The sequence below is a fragment of the Equus quagga genome, chromosome 2 (assembly GCF_021613505.1).
Source record: "Equus quagga isolate Etosha38 chromosome 2, UCLA_HA_Equagga_1.0, whole genome shotgun sequence".
Lineage (NCBI taxonomy): Eukaryota > Metazoa > Chordata > Mammalia > Perissodactyla > Equidae > Equus > Equus quagga.
In genome coordinates, this window is record NC_060268.1 from 94,081,807 (window position 1) to 94,099,365 (window position 17,559).

General features: G+C 44.2%; 1 long non-coding RNA gene across 1 annotated transcript; it reads right to left on the minus strand.

The window, feature by feature from the left end:
• Nucleotides 1-2,516: 2,516 nt before the first annotated feature.
• On the minus strand, nucleotides 2,517-6,478 carry LOC124236333 (uncharacterized). The gene is made up of 4 exons (XR_006887693.1): nucleotides 6,340-6,478; nucleotides 3,411-3,585; nucleotides 3,182-3,252; nucleotides 2,517-2,813 (listed from the first exon to the last, which is right to left on the minus strand). It is a non-coding gene; the product is annotated as an uncharacterized LOC124236333 (long non-coding RNA).
• Between the last annotated feature and the right edge of the window lie 11,081 nt (nucleotides 6,479-17,559).

Sequence of the window (17,559 nt, forward strand, 5' to 3'; positions counted from 1 at the left end):
CTAGCGAACCTTGCCAGAGCGATTTCAGGGGCGTGCCTGGGGCAGAAGCCCGACTGCAGTGAGTAGAGACGGGAGAGCAGTGTCCTACTGCGGGTAGGAAAGGACACCGCGATATTCAGAGGAGGACACAGCACTGAGGGCAGGTATCGGCTCTGTTTTGAGACCAGAGAAACTTGAGCAAGTTGACATGGCTTGGGGGGGGAGGGGGCAGAGCTAGTGACAGGGCGAGCGGAAAACGGAGAAGAGAGAAGGAACACCTGCAGGAGCAACGTGCAGAAGGGCATGGGGCGCACTGACCAAAGACACAGCAGGAGCAGGAGACAGAGAGACAAAAGGTGAAAGGGGCAGGAAGAGGTGCAACCATAGGCACGGGATTGGGGAGCCAAGGGCATGCATGCTGGAGCCTCAATTTTACCTGCCACCTAAGAAACAAAGTGAGAAAACTAAGGCCCAGAGAGGTGAAGACTTGCATGACACCCCACAGGGAGTAAGATTTTAACTCAAGTTTCTTGACTCTGTGCCTGGTGCTCTTTCTATTCCCTATGTTACACTCAATTATACTGAAGATACTTGCATTAGTTGAACACATTTTAAAATGGGGCTTCTTGTGCCTTTCTTTTGAAAGATTACAAGGCAAGGCTGGCTTCACACAAGGGCAGAACAGGCCCCCTGTCACCAAGGACAGTAAGCTTGCCAAGGCCGTGGACTGAGACTCAGAAGACGCGCCTTCTTAAAATGGGCAAGACAGCAGAAGCTCACCCTCAGAGAAGGATGCTTACTCACACCACTTGTGAGTGCTTAGAAAATGCTCATAACACTCAAACTGTGATTATCACTTCAATGAAAGAAATTCTGGAAACTACCTGGAGGAGAGAACATGGTAGCAAGGGGCAAGGGGTGGCTGAGAGGGAACTCTGGACAACCCCTTGGTCTCTGTGTACATTTCCAAGGTCTCTTCTAAGTGTAACACACATATCTGATGAAGAGGTAGGTAGGACCAAGATGCTGAAGTAAATGACCAGAGCTAGCCAACGGAGCATCCAGAGACACTGGCCATAGAAAATGAAGGGAGGATACCAAAGGTTAGAGGCATCATTGGCCTTGGATGGGCCCTGTCAAATGGAATAGAAACAGGCAGATATTGTACAACTTCATCCCAAACCACTTCCACTTAAACATAGTCTGTGCCATTATTCACAAAACAAACATTAAGAAAAAGGTGAGAAAACACCTTTGTATCACAGTCACAGATTTTAGAACTGGAAAAGATTTCAGTCCAACCCCTTAAGCCCAATTCACAGCTTTTTCTTCCCCAAGATTGCTCATCTTTCCTTCTTCTGTGATTTCCTCAATGATATTGATCAGCTTCTATGGTAGAGCAGTGAACAAACTTGCAACCAGCACTGGCTTGCTTCCTGAACTCTCCTGAGAAAGGTTCCTACACAAACGGCTCCTTCCGTGGCAGGATGACGCCAAGATGGAGAAGTGGATTGAGGTTTCGTAATATCTCATCAAAACAATTCCATGCAATTAAAGCTACAGGAGTACAGACGTGAATCTAAACCAATGCCTCATATAGCTTGAAATGTCTTCTCAGAGAATAAACACCGAATTAACATATAATAGCTCTAATTATCATTAGCATTTACATAGCGTCTTTCCTCACTTGAGCCTAAAGCACTTTATATGTGTAATAACTAATTCTTGCAACAACCTCACGAAGCAGGGAAGAAGCAAGGACTATTATTCCCATTTTGCAGAAGATAAAATCAGGGCAGGGGAATGTGATGAGAAGTGCCCAGATCAGAAAAAGTGAGTGGAAGGCTGTCATTTTTCAATTCTTGTTTGGGAACTTATTTATTGAGATCCATCCATGTGCTTGGCTCTGTGGAAGATGGTCAGTGTGTTTGTGGATGGGGTGGGGTGTGAGGGTGAGAAAGGGAGGGTGGTTTGAACAACACGATAGGAGGACCGGAACATTTGGGAGTCTGTAATTCCAACTCCAGCCACAGGCACAGAAGTTCAGTTTTGCCACTGGGCACAGTCTAGGAACTACAAACTCAGCGACGCCTGTCTTGTCCCAGATATGACACAGATATTCATCTACTCACTTATGAAGGAAACGGACATTAAAAATAAACCGAGTATTCAATTTATACATTCCTGACAGGAGGAGAAAGGGTGAGGGGCTCTGCCTTATAAGGAAATGAGCTGAGATGAAAACTATACACTCACACATTCCCTGACAATGCTATCCAAAGCAGCAGCCCGTTGCCCTCTGTCCCCTTGACTTAATTCTTTTTTTTTTTTTAACAGATTGGCACCTGAGCTAACAACTGTTGCCAATCTTCTTTTTTTTTCCTGCTTTTTCTCCCCAAATCCCTCCAGTACACAGTTGCGTATTTTAGTTGTGGGTCCTTCTAGTTGTGGCATGTGGGACGCCACCTCAGCATGGCTTGATGAGCGGTGCCATGTCCGCACCCAGGATTCGAACCTGTGAAAACCTGGGCCGCTGAAGCAGAGTGAACAAACTTAACTACTCGGCCCTGGGGCCAGCCCCTAATTATTCTTCATAGCCTTATTTGTATTCAGTGTTTTTATTGTCTATCTCCTCCACTAGAATGTAAGCTCCAGGAGGGCAGGCCTTTTATCCTTACTGATGTTTTCAGGGCCTACAACAGTGCCTGACATCTAATAGGTACGCAAAAAATGTCTGTTAAACCAAAGAAGAACGCCTGAAGGTTATAGTTCCAGTTTTGCCACTGGTCAATTCTGTGACCTTGGAGAAGTCATTTCGTCTCCTGGGGCGTTACCTTTAAAAAAAAAAAAAAAAAAAAAAAAAAGAGCATTCAACCAGAAAATCCTTTTCAATGCTTCCATGTTGTGATTTTATGTATTCGATGAACCATAATACAAGGCAAAACATGGTAAGTGGTACACTAGAGTGTAGTGGGTAACGGTCCCATTTCCTGTCTGCCCAGCATCTTCAGAATACCTTTCTTCTGTTTAGAGAATTTGCTATCTTATGAGTCCTGGCTCTTTAAGGAAGAAACCAGGAGCTCACTCACCCAGCCTTCCTAAATTTTGCTAGGGACCAGCCATAGCACTCGGGTTATGCCCATGACATGCACCTTCAAGAGTTTTTTTTTTTTAAAGGTGAGCAATGTGAGGAAACAGGTACCTTGTGGAGCTCAGTCTTGGGGAGGTTGCAGGGGCAGAGCTCCGCCTTCCAGGGCTCACAGCAACCACGTCCTGGAAGAGACGGGGCAGTGCTGCTGCAGCCGAGCGGTTTAATGTGGCTCGAGATTTGTGGAGCAGGGAATGCAAAGGAGAGAACAGTGTTTCAATGAGGAAAAGCAAGGCTTTTTGACGTATCACAGATTTAATCCAAATCCTGCCCTGCCACTTACCGGCTGCACCCTCGAATAAATTATATAATCTCCTGAGCCTCAGTTTCATCATCTTTAAAATGGTCATCATCCAAAGCCACTCAGGGCCTCTGACAGCAGGGCTCTTTCAATGTCAGGATTCCCCAGGGACTTCCGCTGGTATGTTTTGCCTCCAGATCACCAGGTAAAGGTGAGGCTTAAAATGATGGGTAAAATTAGGTTAATTTACAAAATTGCTAGAAGATAAAACACTGAGATTTAACACTAATAACAGAGCCACTCAAATCAACTAACAAAAGGCAATCTTTTCCATGAATATCAACAGGCCCAAGGACATTATTACATCTAGCAGAATATATTAATTGATGCTATAACAATGACTTTTAGTTGCCAAGCAAAGACTAAATTATGGCTCATATACTCTGGTTATGGCAGAGAAATCAGTACTACATTTTATGCACATTTCCATCAAAGGTGGTTCCAATAAAAACATTTTGGTGCTTAAAGACTAAGTGTCAGTTATCTGGAAAATTCCCTTTCATGGAACAGATTATTTCCTAGTGATGCCAGAAAGTGAGATAAAATAACTGATATCAGAATATGAGAAGACATTATGGGCATAAATAGTTTCACTTGAAAATTGGCTGGAACACTTAGAACTTTTCACAGAAAACTCTCAGAAGCCTAGGAGCTCCTAAGTGTCATTTATTAATTTAAAGAAAAGAAATATACTCTTTTCTGTGTAAGTCCTCCTTGCCTAGAACTAACGCCAAAATAAAATCATAAGGAACAAGCGAGCTGACCTTTAACGACCCTCCTTTTCCCAAATATCCTCCCTGACTCCTGATACCAGGTGAAGAAGCATTTTTCTGAGCTTTTCAAATGTTACATTGTTACCCATGTATTTATTCTAATCTCCTCTTCAAGTTTATATTTCCTGTTCCTGCCTCCTAAATATGGGTATTTCCTGAGGCGTAGGCCTTGGCCTTCTGCTCTTCTCTATAAATACTTTCTCCTTTGGAAAGATCATATACACTGATTATTTCAACGGTTGTTTCTTCATGGATGACTCACATATTTACATATTTAGGCACAGCCTCTCTTTCCTCAGCTTTAGTCCTGTATTCCTAACAACCCCTAAAAATCTTCTTTTGGATAGTTCACTACCATCTCAAATTCTACAAATCTTTTTGAGCTCAGAGCTCATTTTTGCTTTAAAACCAACTCACCCTATGGCTATCCCTTTTCAGTCCCAATTTCCCAGGCTTAAAGAATTGGAGTCTCCTCTGATTCCTCCTAATCCTTTTCTCCCATCATCCACGCAGTTACTAAGGATAGTACTATTCACTTATTGCAACCTTGGTCTTTCCACTCTCATCTTGACTACCCAACATCAAGACTATCCTATATCGCCATCCATACCGTCCTACATACTTTTGCTAGGTTAATGTTTCTAAAACATGGCTTGGGACATTCGTAGTTCCATCATTCATTCCACACTTACTGAGTGCTTACTTTATACAAAGCACACTGTCACCCACTCCAGAATGCAGAAATGAATCAGATAAAGGTCTGTTTGTAGTCTAGTAGGGGGAAGACTTTACATAAATAATTTTAGTTCAAAATTAGAAAGCAGTAATAACTGAATAAATACACGAAGAATGGTTCAGAAAGTATGATGGACATTCAGTAGAAAGAAAAATTATTTCTAGATGGAGACGTCACTTTGTTTGGCTTTAAAGAATGGGAAGAATATAGGGACCGGCCCAGTGGCGCAGCAGTTAAGTGTGCACCTTCCACTTCGGTGGCCGGGGTTCGCCAGTTCGGATCCTGGGTGTGGACATGGCACCGTTTGGAAAGCCACGCTGTGGCAGGCGTCCCACGTACAAAGTAGAGGAAGATGGGCATGGATGTTAGCTCAGGGCCAGTCTGCCTCAGCAAAATGAGGAGGATTGGTGGTGGATGTTAGCTCAGGGCTAATCTTCCTCAAAAAAAAAAAGGGGGGAAGAATTGAAAAGACGAGGAGGGAAGGGTATTCCAAGCAGAAAGAGACAGGAACAATCTTTAGAAAGGTAATGCATAGTTCATGCACAAAGTGCCTCACATGGTCTGGTTTGCCACGGACAAAGGGAGAACAAAAGGGGGATGGCAGAAAACTAAGTCAGAGTTTTGAATACAAGTTAATAAACTTGGCCTTTAATCTACAGACAACAGGAAGCCAGCGAAGATTTTCGATCACAGCTGTGCTTGAAAATGACTAAACCTACAGCACTTCTACGTAAGCTGGGCGAGTGGTGGAGTGATGCTAGAGGAAGGGCATCAAAGAGAAAGGTACTGCATTTCCACTGTTCAGGGAATGATAATGAGAAATTTGATTGGGGGCGGCAAGAGTAAGGAGAGAGGATGGACGCCAAAATGAATGCAGAGGTAATGGGGGCAGAACTTGTCAAGTGACGGGAGCAAGTAAAAGAAATAAATGGCATTAAATACAGACATCGATGTTTCCAGGCTGGAAACTGGTGGTAATATCAACAAAAAGAGGGCAGAGTGTGGAAAGCAATTTGGGAGGGAGGGGGCAGGTGATGTTTGGCATATTCAGCGTTTATACACCTGCAGAACATCCAAGAAGAAACAGCCAAGACTCCTGGAGGTAGCCGGGCCCAACGGCGTAAGCTGGAGCAGACGGCGGGTGTGTTCCGGCACAGACACACACACAGCGCACTACGGCGACCTCACCGCCGAGGTTCGTCCGCGCGGGAGTGCAAGGTGCAGCGCGACGGGTCATCCCTGCGCGGCGGAAGTCATCCACGCGCGCCGGCTCTTGCAGGCCGCGCTCTCCTCGCGCTGCACAGACCTGGGGGCACGCGGCCGGGAGCGGCCTTTCCCTCCCTGCTTTGCCTATTTCCAGAACTTCCGTCCCGACCCGTCCCCGGCTCCCGAAGGGGCTTACTATAGGGCGCCGTCCGTTCCCGCCCAGTCACCAGGCAGGCTGAAAGCGCAGGGAGGGCCTCGTCGCCCGCAGCCCGCCACGTGACCACACCTGGCGAGCTTCGCGCGTCGCACTAGCGGTCGAAGCACTGGGCCAAAACCACAAGGCGAGCCTTAGACCTCGCGAGAGTTGACAGGTCCACCTCCGCCTTTTCCGGCCGGAAGCGGAAGTCAGGTGGTCGTCGGCTTCTGGCGGAAGTGAGTCGGTTACCGGGAGCGCCGGAGCGGAGCGCGGGGTGTAGGGCCGCCTGGTGGGCCGCAGGTGGGTGTGTTTCTTGCCTGTTTGGCCGGCGGAGTCGGGCCCGCGCCGGAGCGACGCAGCCCTTGGCCTGCGAGTCGCCCGCTGTGGGCGGCGCGGAGGAGGGGCCGGGGGGCCGCGCGGCGTGGGGAGGGGCGCTTCCGGTCTGGGCTCCTGGGCGAGCCTGGCGCCGCTACCCCTCGCGGCCTGTCTCTTGCCTGCTGGGGCGGAGGGGCCGGGGACGGGAGTGGAGCTGTCGCCGCCTCTGGGCGGTGTGCGAGGACTGACGTGAACGGCAGGGCCTCCTCTCGGCGGAGCGGCGCCGGCCTAGTCCGCGCGAGAGCGGCTGCTGGGGCCGAGGCCCGGAGGACTGGCCTTGGAGCATCTTCTGGCCCTTCGCTGGCTCCTCGAGCTCGGGCTCCTCTCTGCAGTGGGCGTTGGAAGTCTGCAGGGCACTGTTACTCCAGCCCCTTCGTTGACGGAGGCCCTAATGGCCGCCCCCGAACCCGCACCCCTTTTCAGGGTTTCCTTCGAGGGAGCCAAGTTGTTTTTGTTTTTCTTTTTCCCCTCCCACAGATCGAAACAGCCTGAACGTTAAACGGTGCAGCTGCCTCAAATCCCTGAGGTAAGTAAAGCTTGGGTCCGTTAAAATTCTGTTTAAATTTTCTTCTCCTGAGTGATGATGAAGATGGTCTGGAGGGGGTCGTGGGGGAACGTGAAAATAGGGTGGCGCGTTCGCCTTGCCCTGGGACTTTTACTGCCCGTCTGGTTAGATGTGGGTCATCTTTCTAGTGGTTTCTGTGATTCCTACAGAAATCCAGGCACGAGTTTAATTAGCTGGATTTATTTTGAATCATACCTTGGATTTAAGAATGTGGCGTCAGTTTGCCGATCCCAGACGCGTTGAAAGTCTGGTATTTAGTGAGGCGCGCGCTCTAGAGAGCAGCAGCCTAAAAGGGAAGACGTCTATGTGCTGCTTCTTGCATCCAAACAGTAATCTTGGTTTAATTTTGTTGGGATGAGGGCACTATTATAAATGTTAAAATATTTGTATTTGTTTTGCGGGATTTGGAGAAAAGACAAACTAAGGGAGAAGCTGTCTTCCAACATCACCTCTCTTTGTCAGAAACTTATGACTATAAACTGAAGTAATACAGGAAGAAAAATAATTTCAGGATGTCCGATAAGAGGGAGAGATTTGATTTTAAAGTTTTAGCGCGATATCACATATGCCCCAAACCATAAAACGGCTTTCAGGAGTCTTGGGGCAAAGAGCAGGAAGATGGGGTTTGGGTTAGGAGAGGCAGGGGATGCGAATACTGACCAGAACTTGGTCAAGGAAGACTGGGAAGTGGGGGCTACCCACGGAATACTCCACGGCTGGCTTCTAGGTCTTGGGTGAAGATGAAAAGATGTCAGCTCCCTCCTGGGCGCCGCGGCCCCACTGTGGGTAGCCGTGTTGAGGCTGGTCGCCTGCCACCGGTATTTGCTGTGGTTTCTCAAGGATTAGGCCTTCTGCAGCCTAAGCCAAATCTTTTCCGAGAGGTGGAGGGCTCTGAGAATGTGGGTGAACAAGTACTATTTGAGTGAATCCATAGATGGCCTGGAAAACCCAGCTGATACAGATTTCAGTTTTTAGAGCCATTAGACAATATCTACAGTATTTATTTTTCCTTTGTCACAGTTTCTGGAATAAGAATACGTTGGATACCAGTGTAGTAGTTACCCTAGACTGTTGTAGCTGTGTATTTAAATACCTTTCTAGGGGCTGGCCCCATGGTTAAGTGGTTAAGTTCGCACACTCCTCTGCGGCAGCCCAGGGTTTCGCCAGTTCGGATCCTGGGTGCGGACATGGCACTGCTCATCAGGCCACACTGAGGCGGCGTCCCACATGCCACAACCAGAATGACCCACAACTAAAAATACACAACTATGTACCGGGGGGCTTTGGGGAGAAAAAGGAAAAAATAAAAGAATAAAAATAAAAACTTTTAAATACCTTTCTATTGTCATGTTCCGTATTTTCATTCTTTCTCTTTTTTGTTCGCTCCTTTTTTCTTTTCCTATAAACACCCTTAGGTATTTTCTCCTGGGAAAAATAAGAGATAATCTTCTAGTAACTCCTTAGGTACTGCCCTGTCTTTTTTCTCCTGTTCAGCCATGCTTCTTGAAAACTTAGTTTATAAGCAGTGTAGATTTCTACTTCTTTACTTTCCAGTTGCTTCTCAATTAATTGCTGTCCTGCTTCAAATCCCTGCCACTCTAAAAGAGTCACCTCTTAATGGCTAAATCCAATTAATTTTCTCTTCTTGGTTGTTTCTACCACTGTACCATTCAACACTGACAGCCATTCAGTCTTTATTCTCTTGCCTTCTATGATAATCTCTGCTTCTTATCTATCTGTGTGTTCTCTTCTTATCCCTTCATCTTCAACTTCTTTTTTTGTGTGTGAAGAAGATTCGCCCTGAGCTAACATCCATTGCCAATCCTCCTCTTCTTTTTCCTTAAGGAAGATTAGCCCTGAGCTAACATCTGTGCCAGTGTTCCTCTCTTTTTTGTACATGGGATGCCTCCACATCATGGTTGATGAGCGGAGTAGGACTGCACCCAGGATCCAAACCCGTGAACCCGGGACCCCAAAGTGGAGTGCCGGGAACTTCACAACTCAGCCACGGGGCCGGCCCCTTCAACTTCTTTATATTTTGATATTCTCCAGGATTCTGTTTCTTTTTTTCTGGCGCTTAGGTAACATCTTGCCAAGCTTCCTCTTTTTTTTTTTTTTCACCCTCCCAAAGCCCCAGTACATAGTTGTGTATCCTAGTTGTAGGTCATTCTAGTTCTTCTGTGTGGGACACCACAGCACAGCTTGACGAAAGGTGTGTGGTCTGTGCCCAGGATCCGAACCGGAGAACCCTGGGCTGCCGAAGCAGAGCGTGCAAACTTAACCTCTCGGCCATGGGGCCGGCCCCCCAGATTCTGTTTCTTGCTACTCTTCTTATTGCACAGTCTTTCTGAGGAATCTCATCCATTCTCACGGCATTCACCACCAACAGAATTGCTGCTGTCTCCCATATTCGTCTTCAGCCTAGTTTTCAGTCCCAAACACTAGTTAACTGACTCTCCATGTGAATGTACATACCATAGCTGACTTCAAACTGTGTGTGTGTCCTCGCCCACCCTTCTTCCTGTAGTTCTTATGGCACCATAGCCTGTCCAGTCATGTGGCCAGAAGCCTGGGAGTTTTCCTTTAGCCCCCTGCCCCCAGCGTCTAGTTAGTGGTTAGTTCCTCCTGGAATTCTTTTAAAATTGTTCTCAGAATCACTGCCTCAGATTAAGCCCTCAGCGTGTCACCTACGTTATTGCAGTAATCTGCTTTTAGTCTAATCTCACTTACCTATTTTCTCCTCTGTTGGAAGGTGATCCTTCTAAATAGTAAATTTGCTCTGGAGACCTCCCTGCTTAAACCACCTACGACAACCCATCTCCTACCAGAAAAAGTGCAAAGTTGTTTGCATTGGACACAAAGTTTGTCAGTTTGACCCCTGCCTGCTTTTCCAGCTTCATTTCCTGATGTTCACTGCTCCTCCCTTCGTATTTACGCCGTGCCCGTCTCTCCTGCTAGACTGAGCACTCTGTAGGCGCAGGGTCCATGATGTAGTGTTTATCTTTGTATCCGGCTCCTAGTTAGCACAAAGCCTATATGACAGAAATCAAGGTACTAAATTGAATGTCTAAAATCTGTCTTAAATTTAAAAGTACACACAGACTTTTATGAATGCCCTGCCTGTTCGCTTCTTGGTTTTTCACCGTCTGATAAGATAGTGCTCTTTTTTTAAAAAAAATTCTAATAGATATTAAAAACTGTAAGAATTTCAGAATGACTGACACTTCTGAAGCTGTTCCAAGTTTTGAAGAGATGTTTGCCAGTAGATTCACAGAAGATGACAAAGAGTACCAGGAGTACCTGAAACGCCCTCCTGAGTCCCCTCCAATTGTTGAGGAATGGAACAGCAGAGCTGGTGGGAGCCACAGGAATCGAGGCAACCGGTACGTATCTCTCCAGAGGGAGACATGCAGCTGGCTGGGCTGGGAGAGTGTGGCCCTCGTCACTAGCCCACAGACCGGCGAGGCAGGGCCAGTGCTCTCCTCAGTGGGTGTGCTTGGTGCCTGGAACAGTGCCTGCCGAGTAAGCAGCTCCTGAATATTTGCTTTAATATTTTGTCAGCACCATATATTTTTTCCTTGCTGTTCAGTTGTGTGTTTTAATGTTTTTTAAAAAATATTCTTTCTGTGGACTGTTTCATTTTCTTTGGAAACATACTTTCAAAGCCCAGAGTCTTCTACAAAACTTTGTGTTAAATTCCATAAAGAAGGTATTGTTTCTGGTTTCACTTTAGAAAGAAGTTTATACAATGGAGGTTACTTCTATTTAATAATTCAAAATAGAAAGAATAAATTACTGCTTTTGTACAACTGAACAGATCTCCGTTTGCTTCCAAACTGTCCTGTCGTTTTGGTTTTGGTGTTGCAGTCTGCCTCCTTCTCTGTAAGTGTATCTGGTATCATACTGGGAGAATGACTTAAATACTAGGAAAGTTTTGAATAACTGGTGCTGTAACATTCTGTAGAGAAAAACATTTATTACTCTCTTGTTTACTGAGTATTCAATTGAGAAATAAAATGCACTGAGGTAGATTTGTCATCTGTTTTTTTTTAAAGAGAAATATAAAAATCTTTTTGTTTTGTTGTTGTAGGTTGCAAGATAACAGACAGTTTAGAGGTAGGGATGGCAGACGGGGGTGGCCAAGTGACAATCGATCCAATCAGTGGCATGGACGATCCTGGGGTAACAATTACCCGCAGCACAGACAAGAACCGTATTACCCCCACCAGTATGGACACTGTGGTTATAACCAGCGGCCTCCGTACGGCTACTACTGATAGGAGTGTCAGCAGCTTGCAGTACAGCCACTTACTATGTTAACGTGATGCCGGTGTGCGCGTGTCTTCTGTTGGCCATAGTTTTACAGCTTCATTTCAGAGAGTGGATTATTAATTTTTTGGAACTTGAGACTTTTAAAAAAAAATTAGATCTTACTAGAGAGATGTGATAGTTGCCCAGAATAAATACTCCCCTAAAAAGGTTGTGGCTTATATTGCTTGACCTCTACCTCAGATTATTTGTTTCATGACTTGTTTGACCTCCAGGAGTTCTGTTTTACACAGAAATAAAAACTTTAAAATAGAAAACGCTTGCTTTTACTTTGTAAGATAAGGAAGTATCCATATACTTGAATGTGCTCATTCCTAAAATCTTAGAGAGGTTGGTATGGTCGACTCCTGAATGCACAACTGTGCTTACTTGTAATGTACATGACATCAGCAGGCGGAGGGTGGAACGATTATGGTGTATTTCTTTGGGCTGTTTTGTTATGTGACGCTGGTGCTGTGTACTTACTTACTGTATAGGTCTGAGTCAGCCCCACAATCCTTTGGTCTCTTTTTAGAGGGACATCAAGAGTGAAGCCGTAAAATGAGGAAGGAGTCGCTCTCAGCTTCAGTGTCTTGGTCTAGTGCTGGGTGGGATTAGGGCATGCAGTCATTTTGTACAAACTCTAAGGCTTTTTGCCAACTTAGAAACGTAGCAGGTCAAAATCCATATGTTATACAAAAGTTTAACTGTAATGTTTCCCCTTTCCTTTTCAATCGTGTAAATGATGCTGCATTTTGACTCTGCTTATTTTTATGGTATTTAATGTGGGTTGATTTCACAATGTTCTGTTCACTTCCAAATGTGCACCTTTGCTGCTTCCTATTCTGTAAATACAGTAATGCTGTAACTTCCTTTCAGAGTGATCATTATATTTCAGATCATTTTAATGGCCATTACAGTGGTTTTATTCAAATAAAATACTTGTAAGATTATTCAAATAAAATACTTGTAAGATTAAGCAATTTCTCTGTCAAGTTTTGGCAATTAGCCCATTCATTAATGTGGGGAGATGAGCTTTTTGATTTCTATTACTCTGTCCTTCATATCTGTTGAAAATGGTTCATTTAGTTTAAGAGTAATATTAAGAGTACAAGTTTCATCATAAGGCAAGGGAATTAAAAGGCAGCTTCCTAAATCTGCCTTCTCTCTTAGCATTCCCACCTAGGCCGTTGAGGTTGACTTCTCCATGTTCTGGATCCAGCTCTCCCCTCCACCCCCACTTCCTGAAGAGCCATCCTTTCAGGTAACTATTTTATTGTAAAGGATCTAATTAATAAACTAGGTAGCCACACTGAGAAGTAAATAGAATTTAAACAATAAGATAAGGGTTTTCCCTGTACCCCTCTAATTACGTCAATAGGCAGTAAGCCAGTGCTGTTACATAAAGGTAGGTCTTGATGCTACTAATACTTGGCCTAGAGAACTAAGAATGGCCTGACTGCACCCCAAGATCTTCTCTGAAAGCAGATGGATTATTAAAAATAGCTTTCAATTGATAAAACACAGGCACTGACCAGTTGGGAGTAGCTGACTGGAGCGTTAGAACAGGATCCTGGGGGCCCTCTGCTCTGTCAGCTCTTGGCACTAATTAGGGAGATCTGTGGGTCCACGGAATAGGGTTGGAGTGAAGGGTCCATCTCAGGAACCTCAGAAGAAAGATTATTTTCCCACAGTATTTAACTATTTTAACACTGATACTCAGGCTACATGTACCCTACTGTATCAGCCTTGCTTGAAAATATGGTAAGAGTTCTTTTATCATGACTTATTTCTGCGTTCTGCATGAGTAATCTGTGTAGTGGTGGTTTTTCTTTCCCTTTTTTTTAAACAGCAGTCACCATCAGACTGCCTCTGTATGTGTAAAACCAGGAGGAAGGGGCCGGCCCGGTAACACAGTGGTTAGGTTCGCACGTTCTGCTTCTCGGCGGTCCGGGTTTGCCAGTTCAGATCCCAGGTGTGGACATGGCACTGCTTGGCAAAAGCCATGCTGTGGCAGGCGTCCCACATATAAAGTAGAGGAAGATGGGCATGGATGTTAGCTCAGGGCCAGTCCTCCTCAGCAAAAAGAGGAGGATTGGCAGTAGTTAGGGCTAATCTTCCTCAAAAAAAAAGAAAAAAAAAAACCAGGAGGAAATAAAACACATGGTTTCTGCTTCATGTGGGAGAGACAGAAAGCAACATCAAAAAAACTTAAGGATAATTTAAGAGTGAGAAGAAAGAATTAAAATAGTGTCAAATGGAATTAATCTCAAATAGTCTGTTGTGATACTATATAGCATTAAGCATAAGGAGTCCTGGTGTCCAGTCCTGTCCTTGCAAGGTATGTGACCTTGGAAAATCACTTAGACTCTGAGCTTTTTTGCTCACCTGTAAAAATGGGGATAATACCCACCCTGCTGTTCTTACAGGATTGCCATAAAGATAAATGACCAACTTACCAGAGCTTGAGAGTAGAAACTAGAGCTTGTGACCATTAACCCCTCAGTGGCCCATAAGTGGTGCTGTATAAACATTTTTTGAATCAGTGGGAAGGAGTATTTGGTAAGTTGCAGAACATACTGTTGGTGTAAAGGATGCAGGGTGACTGAGATGAGGTAGGGCAGGAGACTCGGAATTAAAGATTTGTGATTCTTATGTGAATTAGTACATGAATTAGCAAAAGGAGAAATTAAATCCTTCAGAAAATAACAAACACTTCAGATACGGAAGAACGTTTCTGTGAAAGCTGAGCTAAAATAAGTAGCCTTTGCTGTTTGGAAATTGGCACTGCCGTTAAGATGTTGAATGTTGATTATGGAACACATCAGATGAATGTCCTTTTGAGACCAGCTTCCTGGGGACTTGAGATACAGAACTTGCTTTCTTTGTTCCCTGAGTGTGAGGAGGATTTGAGGTTATCCAAAGTGTGATAACCATGGATCACTGGTCTCAGAAGTTTCTGGGTTCTTGAAATCATACGGGAAAAAGACATCCGGTGAGATTTCTAGCAAGGCTTTGGTTTCCAGAGCTGCGTTCCTTATAAGACAGTGCTCAACAGACAGGATGCCATTTTCCCTTTCTACTTTATTTGCCTAAAGGAACATACAGAATTTTATGATAGAATTAAGAGTAATGAAATGTCAGTTTTAAGTGTAGAATACTAAACTGGAAGGAACTGATCTTTTGCCCTGAAGGTGACTGATATTACTCATTTTGAACTCTTTATTAGCACTACTCTTTGTTTCTAAATACAGCTTTTTAACACCTTAAAAATCTTCCTAGACTTTCTATTCCATTTGACTCAGTCCAAACAGGTTTGGCTTTGTGTGGAAATCTATTCCCTGGGCCTTTGACTTCTTTTAATGAGCACTATTGTTTATAGTGAAAGGGAATTCTTTTTCATTAGGAAATGTAAGAAATAAATACTTCCAGCTTGAGGTGGCTCGTAGTACTATTTAATAACATCAGTTAGCTGCAAGTGTTACTTGGGAAAGTGCTTACGTTGGTAACGGTAGACAAACTGAGGTATTATAAACCATTCACTGAAAAGCTTATTTGGGATTTTTCTTTGACTATCTTATATTTTAACCAAAGAAGCATATTTGCTATATATTACATATATATAAATGGGGACTTTGAAATGCTAAATAGACTTTGGTTAATTCTGTGTGAAAAACCTAATTATATAGGTCACTCAGAGAATTTTTCCTTTGTTTCCTTAGAAACGTATACTTTTACAATCCTCTAGTTTTTAATTTAGAAGGGATTAAGACCAACAGGAGTAAATAGGATTTATTGATGTTAGTTTTTAGATTAATACTTCAGGATTCAGATATACTCAGATGTGACATTCTCTAACATCTAAACAAAGATTTCTCCTGTCTCCTGCTGTATTACATTATTATGGAGCCAGATCAACAACTAGATTTAAGTAGGAGGTTATACCGACTCCAGGGTAGCCCTGAGAGCAAATATTTCCTCCTTTCTAGAAGTCTGGTTGACCTCTACTAGGGCCAGCTTTGGGGAAAAGAGGGATGGGAGCAGAGATCTCTTGACGTGTGGATATTCTGGGAGAGAAGGGCCCTGGCGAAGCCGGCGGCCTGGGTCTCAGTCAGTCTGGCTGCGCTGTATCAGGATACGCCAGAGTAGAAGAGGAGCGTCATCTGCTGCCGCACTGCTGAGCCTCTGGGTGTGGAGAAACATTCTCGTCTGAGGAGTGAGCGAGCAGTGCCGTGAGACTTGGAAAGTGGAGAGCGCTGTGGATGATACCCTCAGATTCCGAGATTCTCAGAATGGTATGGGAGGAGCAGGTAATGAAGAGGACGGCTAGTCTGTGACTAGCCTGCCCCCTGGCCGGATTACGTGAAAGCGCTTGCGTCAAGTACTGCACTTGGTGGGCACATGCTAGGTGCCCGGGCAGCGTGAGGCGTGGGCTTCCAGCAGCAGTGTGGGGTAGCGCCGGGCGGAGCTTTGACCAGCATCTCTGGGCTGATGGGCTAATTCAGTTGGTGTTTTCCTTCCTGTCCCTGAGGGGCACAGAGCGCCCATGTATTAATTACCAGTGAGATGTTCTCTGGGTTTCACGTCTTCTCCTGGGACAGCTTCAGGGGACAACGCGAGAATGATCTCATGGTTTTTTCCACTGCCAGTGCCTTTAGCTCCCTAAGGGATCTCCAGCCTCTTTGTCTGAATTAGGTAAATAAAGCTGCTCTAATTGCTAAAGGCCAGAGTTTGTTCATTTTTGTGTGTTTCTCTCATTTTAAAATTGCCTTCATTATATATGTTGTGTGTATACAAAATGATAAATATAAAAAGTCAAACAGTACAAATATGAAGAATCTGCATCCATCCTGTGATTAGGTCTGCTGTGTCTGCTGCTCTCTCACCATGCCCACACACACATAAACTAGATAGACATATATTTTTCCTCTTTTTACTGAAGTCAGGTTATATTATATAGATACACACATGTATATTATCCTTTTTCATGCAACAGAATATAACAGACATCACTCCAAGTCAGCAGCTATAGATTAAAAACTAATGATTTAATTTTCATAACAATATTCTGTAATGTGGATTTGCCATTGATATATGATTATTCTGCTATAGGTAGACAGTTTCTCTTTTTTGCCCTTGCTAACAATACTGCATTGCTTTTGTTCATATATTCTTTGGCGCTTTTATTTTTATGTGTTCTGTGAGGTATTCTCAAAAGTTGGGTTAAAAGACCTGTTTTTTTAATTTTAATAAATGCTGTCACATTTTCTAAAACACTGTAGCAATTCACATTCCCATCAGCAACATGAATGTGTGTATGTGTCTCCCCTCTCCTTCCCTAGGACTTCAACTTTTTTTTCCCCACTGAGGAAGACTGGCCCTGATCTAACATATGTTACTTATTTTCCTCTTTTTGTTTGAGGAAGATTGTCGCTGAGCTAACATCTATTGCAATCCTCTATTTTGTATGTGGGATGCTGCCACAGCATGGCCTGATGAGTGGTGCATAGGTCCACACCTGGGATCCGAACCTGCGAACTCTGGGCTGCCGAAGTGGAGTGTGTGAATTTAACCACTATGCCACGGGGCCAGCCCCTTCTACTTTTTGTCTAGATGGCCACAGGCTTTATTTTTGAAATGAGAGAACTTTCCTAGGTTGTGTCTCGTTGATCATTCTTTGCCAGTGTTTCATCTGGGACACTGCACTTTTTATTCCTTATATTCATCTTTTATTTCTTCAGTATTTTTTTGATTATATCTTTAAATCTTTGTTCCATTTTTTTTGTTCTCTTCCTCAGGATGCCAATTATATATGTGTTGATTTTGCTTTGTTTGACTTCTGTCATTTTCCTTTCTTTGCTCACCTTTCTCTGTCCTGCCATCTAAATTCCATGCCATGTGTTCAGCCTCTTCTCTGTTGCGTTGTTTCTAACATGGCCTTTATTTCTATGATGCTTTTATTTTTAAACTTG